Below are 11,684 nucleotides of genomic sequence, written 5' to 3'. Positions count from 1 at the left end.
ATTTCCACAATAAGTGCTGACAAAGTAAAAAAAGCCTGTATTAGAGAAAAAGCTGATTCTTTATCAAGGGAAGTATTTTGGCAACTGGACTTGAAATGTATGAGTTCAACCCTGGCTGCACTGAAAACAAATTTCTGGAGAAACTGTCAGAGCATAAACTTAGGCCTAGTTGGGAAGGCACGTGGGCACCGTAGCCATGGCACAGCTGAGACAGCAGGATGCAGAAAATTCACACTGGCAAAATGAATGACCTTCAAAAGTACATTTTTCAAAAGACTCATTGCCTCTAGAGAAACTTATTTTGTACTGTTTACTCAATCTATTTCTTTTGCTTGAGTAGATTAGAAAGTCATCCTATTCAATTCCAATAGAATGTCTCCAATTATAAAATCTATTTTTGAGCCTCTAATATCTTGCCAAGTCACACCTGCATAGGCATGACTCTGAACAGAGAACCATTGTGAACACATTTTCTAGAAAGGAAACTTTAGTTCATTCTGAGTCTAAAGGAAATTCTAGTTTTCTGCCAAGACAATCATACGTTTTGGCCTGGGTGTAAGTGCAACACGTTTTATGTTGAAGCTTTGAGTAAAGTAGTAGGCTTATATACTGAAACATTTCTAAAATCTACTAAAATGCTTGAGAGTTCCAAAACTATATATTCTTTCAAACAATGCATCTCATATACAAAAGCATGGCGTAAAAAGGAAAGTTAAAAAGACACCAAAGGAAAAATGTTTAGTAGCAAAGAACGGGAGCAGTGATTGACTCTCAATGCCAGATGTAGGAACTATACCAAGATTCTTTTTGAAAAATAGGAAAACTTCCAATTTCATAATGAATCTGATATTCAAGGTCTTCAGTATTACGATGTTTATGATTTTATATTTTCAATCTCTATAATTCATAGTTGTGAGATCGTAGTAATTTTGAAGTGAAGGGTATATGTGGAACTACCGTAGAGAGCAATAACTAGTAAATGAACTAGAAAGAATTGAACACCATGGAAATATACCAGGGGTCAATTTTGTACATTGCAACTCAGATGTGAATACATAGGTAATGTTTTTTTCCCACCTACATTTAAAGCTGAAGGGAAGATAGAAGGTTACTAGAACTTTTAATTTTGCTACTGGTACACACACACACACACACACACACACACACACACACACACACACACAAACTCCACCCTCTCAACCCGCACCCCCTATCCCTTAAGGCAACACAATTTCCTTAAATGGCAAGTCAATTTAATGACCAAATTCTCGACTGGGCTGTTTTCCTTTTCCAAGTACTCTCCCTCATCTTCTTCCTTTCCAGGTGGCAGCCAGTGCAAGCAGAAGCTTCACGGTACCTAGAGAGATGTCTTCTGGGTGCAAATGCTGCCCTTTTCTGGTTCCCACTGATACCTGCCTCTGAGTTGGGTGCCGTCTTCATCGCACACTGAAGGGACCGTGGCTGTGGTTACTTCTGGTCTGTGCCGTGTGCATGGTTAGAGACCACTTCCTCGTTCTGCTTCCCTGTGAACACCTTGCCTGTCCAACTCCATGTCTGATATCACTTTTTTGGGCATAAACCTTCTGATTCTTAACCAAGTATTCTTTCCAAACCATCACTGCTTCAACCCGGTGATGTCAGCTCCAGGCCTCCTCGGGACACACCCAGTCGGGATTGCCTTCCTGGTCCTTGCACCTGTGGATGTGATCCTGTTTACAAATAGAGGTTCTTACTTTTATTATTATTATTTTTCCATTTGAAAGAAGCTACTTTTTGATTAACCAAGCAGATTATAAAACTAGGCATGCCAGACAGACACCTTTATTCATCCTTCGAATAAGCCTGCTGATCCAGTCTTCCCTGCTGCCTGCATCTCTACTTTCTACGGAATGGGTGGTCTTTATCTTCACCCCGCCTCGTGGAGAAGATGGTCTGTAGGGCCACAGGAAGTTATTTACTCTTTGAAGTGTTCCCAACAGTCCAGCTCTCATGAGTCAGGTCCTGCATGTAGACGAGGCCACATATTCACCAAGAGACCGTGCCATCAGAGTGTTCTCTGTCGGGGTAATATGCTTCTTATTGATCTTGCCATTACCACGCTTGTAGGTCCACTGACTTCAGGTCTGGGTCTTCCCACACAATGTGTGGTTCCACAATCCTCAGCCTGTTAATTGAAGCCTCACAAAGGTGCCATTGAAGATCTGTGAAGGCGCAGAAGCTGCAACAGCTTACGAACCTTTGTGCTCCCACCATTGAGCCCTCTGATCCTGATAGCCAAACGCCAGCCAGCGTGGGCTCTCCAGGCGCATGGAAGTTACCGGCTTTTCTTGCCATCCGAGCCAGTGGAAAGTCAGTTTTGTCCATCACCCTGTCTTCCTTGTGGTAGTGCCGAGCTTTCTCATAGGTGAGCTTCCTCCGCACCTTTGGAAGCATCTTTGGGGTAAACTGCATTCTCCGGTGCTTGATCTTTTGTTCTGCAAAATTCCTTTGTTTTTCTTAAGGGTCCCTGTACCAGCAGGGCCTTCTTTTTCTTCTTCGACAACCTCCATCGTTCTGGCTGCCTTAAAAAAACAAAGCAAAACCTAGTTTTATTGTTGTTGTTGTTTTTTAATGAAGTCAAATTAGCATCAAGTGGATCCTAAATCTAATTACTTCTGGGTAATAGAAATGCCAGAATAGACACAGACATACACAGAAGAGAGACAGACAATGGACCAGTGATTCTTTTTTTTTTAAATCATTTTATTAGGGGCTCATACAACTGTTATCGCAATCCATACACACATCAATTGTGTAAAGCGCATTTGTACATCATTCTCAAAACATTTTCTCTCCACTTAAACCCCCGGCATTAGGTCCTCATTTTTCCCCTCCCTCCCCGCTCCCCTTCCCTCATGAGCCCTTGATAGTTTATAAATTGTTATTTTGTCATATCTTGCCCTGTCCGACGTCTCCCTTCACCCACTTTTCGGTTGTTGTCTCCCTTCACCCACTTTTCGGTTGTCCATCCCCCAGGGAGGAGGTCACATATAGTTCCTTGTAATCGGTTCCCTCTTTCCTACCCACTCTCCCTCTACCCTCCCAGTATCGCCACTCACACCACTGGTCCTGTAGGGATCATCCGCCCTGGATTCCCTGTATTTTCAGTTTCTATCTGTACCAGTGTACATCCTCTAGACCAGTGATTCTTGATAGCTACTAGATTTTTTTTTTAAGTTCTGAGGCCCAAAATTTATAAATTCATTTTTCCAGGACTTTCCCCCACCAACAGTTTTATTGGCACATAATTTACATATCATACAATTCAATAGTTTAATCATTCAGTCATATCAAGGGGCAGTGTACACCACATCAATCATAGTGCATCCTCCCCTCCCCCATGGTTAAATTGCCTTTAAAATGTGTTGTGCAAGTACAATCAGTTCTTGTGCTCTCTCCCCTCTACCACCTTCATTATTTACTCCCGTAATCCCCTTTCCTTTCCCATTACACACTCATTACTAGATTTTTCGTAACTATTAGAGCTGAAATAGAAAAGTACCTCTCTCTACAGCTGCATTCTGCATTCAGGAATCCTGGTGGCTTCGAAACTACTCGTCACTCCCTGGGAGAAAGACAGGATGTGCCACCCCCGTAAACAGTTACAGTCTTGGAAACTCGCAGGGACACGTCCACTCTGTCCTCTATGGTCTCTATGAATCGGCAATGAGTTTGGTCAGCAGTTTGAAACCATGGTGGGAGAAAGATGAGGTTTTCCACTCCTGTAAATATTTAGTCCTGGACTTAACAGGGGCAGTTCTACTCTGTCCCACAAGGTGGCCACGAATCAGAATCAACTCGGTGACAGAGCGAGCTACTCTGAACTGTGGCGAAAGAAATTTCTTCTTTAAAGTTATCCCCTTAGGGCAGCACAAGCTGACCCAAACATACCACACTACCATTTACACTCTGGTACACTTGCCCCCAGTCACTCTGCAGGTTGGCTCAAGGAGCTAGGAGAAGTGGGGCAGTTTTCTTACTCGATCTCTCCTTAACCGTTTTTGAAGCTTCTATATTCTTAAAGTGCAATTCAATCCAGGTATAGAGTGAAAGTCCTAGCCTTGGGATGTTGATTCCCCAGGGATCCTATGAATGTAGTCCAAACCCTCACATTATTGTTTATTGTTAGCTGTCACTAAGTGGACTCATGGCAACCATCCGTGTAACAGGACACAGCATTCCCGGGTTGCAGGCCGTCTTGGCGGGATCATTGGAGTCTGTTGTTCCAGCTGTGATGCAGAGCCTTCCACTACAGATGGCAAGTATTTCAGCGCGACGTTGCACGGTATTTGGTTGAAGTTCATAGGCCTTTTAACCAGCTACCTTGTAGAAGTAGATCACCAGCCTTTCCCCCTTAGTCTCGCTTACTCTGGAAGCGCCACTAAAACCCCCAGTGACCCCACTGGTTTGGAAATACACGTGGCCTCGTTTCCAGCATCATGTCAACGTGCAAACCACTGCAGGAAGACAAAACAGGCAGATGAATCTCTCTCGCAAATCTCTCTTCCTATCCTTACTGACAAGATTTATGCTTCTCCAACAAAGCCCACATGGAAGAAGCACACCAGCCTGTGTGACCACGAGGTGTTGAAGGGATCAGGTATCAGGCATCAAAGAGAAAAAAAATCAAATAATTGTGAATGAGGGGGAGTACAGATTGGGGACTCAAGACCCATCTGTAGGCAACCAGACATCCCCTTTTGGAAGGGTCGTGGGGAGGAGACGAGTCAGTCAGGGTGCAGGGTAGTAACGATGAAACATACAGCTTTCCTCTAACTCTTAAAGGCTACCCCCCGCCCACTATCATGATCCCAATTCTACCTTACAAATCTGGCTAGACCAGAGGATGTACACTGGTACAGATAGGAACTGGAAACACAAGGAATCCAGGACAGATGATCCCTTCAGGACCAGTGGTGAGAGAGGTGATACTTAGAGGGTGGAGGCAGGGTGGGGGTAGAAAGGGGGAACTGATTACAAGGATCTACATATAACCTCCTCCCTGGGGGATGGACAATAGAAAAGTGGATGTAGGGAGACGTCAGACAGTGTAAGACATGACAAAATAAAAATTTATAAATTATCAAGAGTTCATGAGGGATGCGGGAGTGGGGAGAGAGGGAAAAATGAGGAGCTGATACCAAGGGCTCAAGCAGAAAGCAAATATTTTGAGAATGATGATGGCAACAGATATACAAATGTGCTTGACACAATGAATGATGTATGTGTGGATTGTGATAAAAGTTGTACGAGCCCCCAGTAAAATGATTAAAAAAAAGATTTATGCTTCTCTTTGTCTGTTAGGGACTGCTTTATAGTATCTGTTCATTCACTTTACAGCTGACTTGTTATTGTTGTTTCTTCGGCCCTCCGATGCTTTATGAACTTAAAGTGACCAGACACCCGAGTTTGCCTGGCACTGTTTTTGTTTTAGAACTGGAAGTCTCATGTCCTGGGAAGCCCTTAGTCCTAGGCAAGCTGGGATATTCGGGCACCCTCCCTCTGATACACAAGGGTTAGTGGCTAAAGAGCTTTAGGGGAAGAAAAAAGTAGGTTACTGAAAAAGAAAACACAGGAAAGTACAGAATTAGAAACATTTTTCTTTCCTACAGAAGATGTGTTTGTATTACACTCAGCAACTACTTCATTACAAAAGGTGTTGGCATCATTGCAAAATGAGACACTGGCCAGATGCCGGTTTGTTGAAAGTAATGTGGCTGCTCCGCTTGCTAAAAACTTCCTCCTCATTGTATCAATTTTCTCTTCAGGAAGTTAGTCAGGCTCAAAGTTTTCAGCTATTTGAGTCACTGAAGATATTTCCTGTCCTTAAAGGGAGCCCTGAAACAGTTCTCGTGAATAGATACACAAATAGATATTTTCGTTGTGATAAGCCAAGCAACATTCATTCAGTTTCTAACGTAATAATGCCTGAAATGATACTTAAAATGAGGATGGACCTGAAAGCTATCAGCAGAGTCCCTAAACTATTTTGATTTGGTAGAGTTAAGGGCAGACCAGCAGTTGTTAATCCAGGTGGATTTGCTAGTTCCTCATGTCAGCGTAGGGCAGGCAGCTGGGATGGGGCAGGCTTTGTGAGTCACGCAGGGGCCAGGAAGCAGAAAATGTGGGCCATGTCCCAGGCTAGTCAGGTTGACTTTTTTGCTTCAGTTCTTTCAGCATAAGATGTTCTGAGTGTTTTTCCTTTTTGTTTTTTTAAAAATCTTTTTATTAGGAGCTCATACAACTCTTATCACAATCCATACACACATCAATTGTGTAAAGCACATTTGTGCATTCATTGCCCTCGTCATTCTCAAAACATTTGCTCTCCACTTAAGCCCCCGGCATCAGGTCCTCATTTTCTCCCTTCCTCCCCGTTCCCCCCTCCCTCATGGGCCCTTGATCATTTATAAATTATTATTTTGTCATATCTTGCCCTGTACGAATGTCTCCCTTCACCCACTTTTCTGTTGTCCGTCCCCCAGGGAGGAGGTCACATGTAGATCCTTGTAATCAGTCCCCCCTTTCCAACCCACTCTCCCTCTACGCGCCCAGTATCGCCACTCACACCACCCTTTTTGTTTTTCTTATTCTGGGCCTTTGCACATTTCATTATTATACTTTATTTTGTATTGTTGTGAAAGCGTAGCAGGACCGAATTCAAACAAGGAAAAGACCAGTAACTGCTAGATTAAAGCACATCAACAGAAATTTGGTCCTGAAACAGGAGCAGAAAGTTATAACTCAACAGACCACTTGGGAATCTAGTGATCTTCAGGGGGGGTGATCAGAAACAATCAAAAGTATGATATAAGACTTGTGCTACAACCTCACAGTGTTCTTTTTTTCATTTATTTTTAGATGCTGAGACTGGATTAGCCTTTCAATTAAGGGAAATGTGAGGATCTGGGGAAGATAAGGACAGGTACACACACCAAGAACATAGCTGCTCAAGTGGGACTTATGACACTATTGTAGAAGTTACTGCTGCAGGAAATCCTCTTTCTTAGGGTCTTAGATTGAAGTATGAACTTAAAAGCCGTAGGAATCCATTTATTGATACATGCATTATAAGTAACGGAATAGTTATTATTTGCATATTAGAGATACATAAATGATGGTAGCAAATTGAAGGAGGACTTGCATCCTTATACAAGGGATCCAACAAGGACAGTGACACTCACACCCTGGGCTTAGAAGTGTCAAGAGTGTGATGGAAGCACATTCGCAGGCCCTAGTAGAGATGTCGCGGCCAGGGCGGCAGTCATTCGGCATGAACTCATTGAAGAGCACAAAGACTGAATGAATGCTGACAAAGTTATCAAGTCTCCTGTGCCGAGAACATTGGTCTTGGGTTGATCCTTGCACAGGGAAAACTCAGCAAAGTTCTCACTTGGATGAGTGATTCCATCTCCTCCCAGAGATCTGTAGAGTCTCAGGCCCCTCCTGGGCTCCAGGGGATGTTACCTCAGACACACATGGTCAGGTCCTTAGGTTGTCATTTGGAAGACTGTTGCCACACATGTCCTTTGTCAAATGGTGTGGGAGTGGTCTCCTCTCAGCAACTCCACCTCCCTCTTCATAGAACGATGACACTTGGAGGGATGTATACTTATCGTACACACCCGTGATATCATCTGGTTTGTTTTTATGAAAACATGCCCTTCTTGTTTCTGTATCTGCCATGAATTAAACAAATTAAGTTTTAGGATAAACATCTTCTGGAGGTTCGAAGCAAATGACTACAAATCCAGGCTGTGGTGAACTCTGTTGTTCTTAGTTTCTTAAACAGTTGATCATGTCTTTACTGCCTACAGAGTATTCTAATAGGTGCTTGAGTTACCCTACGTGAGGAGAAAATTAAAGGGAGTAACACCGATTCTCCTGAAATGCAAAGCTCTTTATGGAACAGTGATTTAGTGCTGGAAAGAGAAGGCCTCCGCTTTGACTGCACTTCTCTCCCTCTATTTTTGAGTAAGGTGCTTCATCTTTAACTGAGTTGACAGGAGTCTGTTCAGGTTGTTTCGATAATTCAATGAAACAAACAAGCAAACATAGTAGCATAATGCCAAGTCTGGAACACAGGTGGTGGTTCATCAATGTCTGCTGAGTGCAGCAGCATTAACGCACATGCCTTAATAGTAAAAATCACAAACCAGCATGTAATCAAGTGCTAAATCGTGTGGAACACAGTGGAGGAAGGCTTAGTCACAAGTGAGCTTGATGAAAAATTAGCTGTCACATTGAGGTAATGAATTTCACATGGAACTCAGTCACAGTTTGCAGTCACTTGGATGCTGAATCTATAATTTCAGTTTTATATCAGATTAAAATATTTGCATTTTTATGATTATAAGCATAATATAGACACATTGTAGACAATGTAAGAAATACAGAAATGCTTAAAATCAAATCAACCATGAATGACATTCTTGGAGATAGTTATTATTCATTTTTAATATATATTTTTTTTTCTATAAGAAACCTGCTTAAAAGTCTGGCTAGACCAGAGGATGTACACTGGTACAGATAGGAGCTGGAAATACAGGGAACCCAGGGCGGATGATCCCTACAGGACCAGTGGTGTGAGTGGCGAAACAGGGAGGGTAGAGGGAGAGTGGGTAGGAAAGAGGGAACCAATTACAAGGAACTATATGTGACCTCCTCCCTGGGGGACGGACAACAGAAAAGTGGGTGAAGGGAGACGTCGGACAGGGCAAGATATGACAAAATAACGATTTATAAATTATCAAGGGCTCATGAGGGAGGTGGGAGCAGGGAGGGAGGGGAAAAATGAGGACCTAATGCCAGGGGCTTAAGTGGAGAGGAAATGTTTTGAGAATGATGAGGGCAATGAATGTACAAATGCGCTTTACACAATTGATGTGTGTTTGGATTTGTGATAAGAGTTGTATGAGCCCCTAATAAAATGATTTAAAAAAAGAGAAGAATCCTGCTTATTTGTAACTTACACTTGTGGTGAGGCAAGTTCACGGCCCATGTCCAATGAGAGTGAGGTTTCCCTGCGGCGTGGTCCACAGCACTTTTTCTCTTACACGCTGCCATTGAGTCAACTCTGACTGTCACAAAATAACTTAGAAGAGACCCCGAGATTGTGAGTTCTCAGAGACAGGGCAGCCCACCACTCCATTTCCAGGGCTAGCACAGTGCCTTGCATCAAGTAGTTCAATAAATAGCTGTTCTGGACCAAAAAAAAAAAATTAGAAGAAAACGGAAACGCGGGGCCTACTACCACCAAGAGAGAGCCGGAAGTCGAGTGTCTGAGCTCTGGGGTCCCTGCACTGGGAACCTTCTAGAATAATGCAACATAGAGAGTGAAGCCCTTTCCTCTAGAACTGGTCCTCTGAGGGTAAACTTCTAATCCCTTAAACTGTGTGTGAGGGAATTTCTGGTTGTTAAAACCACGTTCTCATCCGTGGGATTTCTGGTACAGCAGGACTACTTTAACTAAGACAACTCCTGGGGCCAAAGTTTTCCTGTCACTTTTTGTTACTCCTCGTTCGCTCCACATTGGGTCCTTTGTGAGTTTCCTCGGGCTGCTGGCGTGCTTGACCACGAAGTGGGGGACTTAAAACCGCAGAAGTTTGTTCTCGCACAGTTCTTCAGCTCGGCAGCCCAAACCAGGATGTCAGCTGGTCGCATGTCCCTTAGAAAGGGAGGACCTCTTCGGCGTGAAGTAAATCGTGAACAACAGTGTGGGTAGTTTATCAAAAGAGCGATACTGATCTCTAGCTGACGAAAGCATTTTTTTAAAATAAAAAAGAGACAGTTTTCCCATTATTTTGGAGACACCTTGAAAAAAAGCAAAATCAGAAGAAAAGAAAACAAATGTAGCATCCTTTTCACCCGTTTTACAGTTAGATGTCACATGTAGCGTTTTGGTCAGGGTAAATCAGAACGAGTGCTGCAATGACGGAATGGATTCTACCTTTGTATATTGCATGGCTCAGGCACTGGGCTAGATGCTGGCCGTGGGAAGAGACCCTGTTTACTTGGGCGCTACTATCCAAAAAGCAGAGGAGCCAGGGACATCTGACGTGGGCGTAGTTGACGCAACAGGGGCAACGTGTTATTCCAAAGGGCGATCAGAAACCTCGGTGTCATTTAAGCCTTCAGAAGTCCTGTTCCTCTCAACCTGCTTTTGCCCTCATTCATGAATTCAAGCAAGTTTCAAGAAAGGACTGGGTTAGAAGGAGTCTCTTGCAGGTAGACACTCCCAACCCGCACCAGCCATCATGGCAGGAGTTGCCCGAGACCAAACAGATGGAAGGATTTGCTTTCTCTGGGTTGTTAAGCAATGATGTTTATAAAGGTATTGGGAAGCAATGTGTAGGTAGTAATTAAAAAATAGTTCTTCAGGAAAAAAAGAATCTTGCTCATCAAGACCTGTTTCTTTGTCAATATTTATCTTGTTCTGGGATCAATGGTCCTCCTCTCCATCCTTCCCTGGGGAAAGTTATTTCTAAGACTGGAGAAGAAGGGGTGGGAGTAAGGGCAAATCAAATGACTTCTGCAAAAACAAAGCTGGGACGAAGTGCTTTATCTCGTTTAACCTTGGCAATCCCTCGAGTTGATCAGTTCAATCCCCTGGGCTTCTTTCCTCTTCGTTTCCTAGATTTGAGGGTGAGAAGAATGCACATGACTGGAATTTGTTTCTACATAAATATAATGCATCATATAATTGGAAGCACTTTAGGGTAAGTGGCTTAAGTTTGACAAGTGGTGGGGCTGGTATACTGTGATGAAAACGAGTCTTCATTTATTAGACTGAAAAATATGTAAAAACCCAAACTAATTGCGGGGGCTCTGGAATGTAAGTTGAAGCGTGGATTTCAGTCTTGGTCCTAGAATTAGGCCACCTGAAAGGTGATCCAAGAGAAGGGGGAACTTATCGAACAATAACAGATTTGATTGGTAATACTATACTTATGATAATATCATATATTATTAAATAATACCATATTTTCCAACTGCCATTTCTTCCTCTTTGTTTCCAGTTTTTGGATTCTAACTCACCAGTGATTATCAATGTATCTTGAGTGCATGTTTGACCAATTGAAGATGGAAGAAATTAGCAGAATTCTTCAATTTCTTCATCACTAGCTTTAGTAGTTGAATACATTTGAATAATACTTGCATTGACTGGGTTTTATTTTATGTGGATGGATAGCCTATCACAGACAGCATTGTACTTCAAGAGAGATCTTGAAATGTCATTTTGGACAATCAACACAATGTCATTTCTCTTGCTTGTGTCATTCCCAGCACAGGAAATCATATGATTTTCTGATTCAAAATGGCCAATACTAGTAATTTCAGCTAACTCACACCCAGTATATTGCTTTTTGTGTCCTATTTTACTTTTGATGTCTTCCAGTTTTCTTAGATTCATACTTTCTACATTCCAAGTTCCAATTATTAATAGAGTTTTGCTGCTGTTTCTTCTCATTTTGATAGTGTCCCATCAGCAAATGAAGGTCCCAAATGTTTTCTTTTTTCTTTTTTTAATCGTTTTTTTAGGGACTCATACAATCCTTATCACAATCCATACATACATCAATTGTGTAAAGCACATTTGTACATTCATTGCCCTCATCATTCTCAAAACATTTGCTCTCCACTTA

Source organism: Echinops telfairi, unplaced genomic scaffold (assembly GCF_000313985.2).
Source record: "Echinops telfairi isolate 266 unplaced genomic scaffold, ASM31398v2 ScPeMD7_9;HRSCAF=40, whole genome shotgun sequence".
Taxonomy (NCBI): Eukaryota; Metazoa; Chordata; class Mammalia; order Afrosoricida; family Tenrecidae; genus Echinops; species Echinops telfairi.
This window is presented reverse-complemented; position numbering follows the sequence as displayed.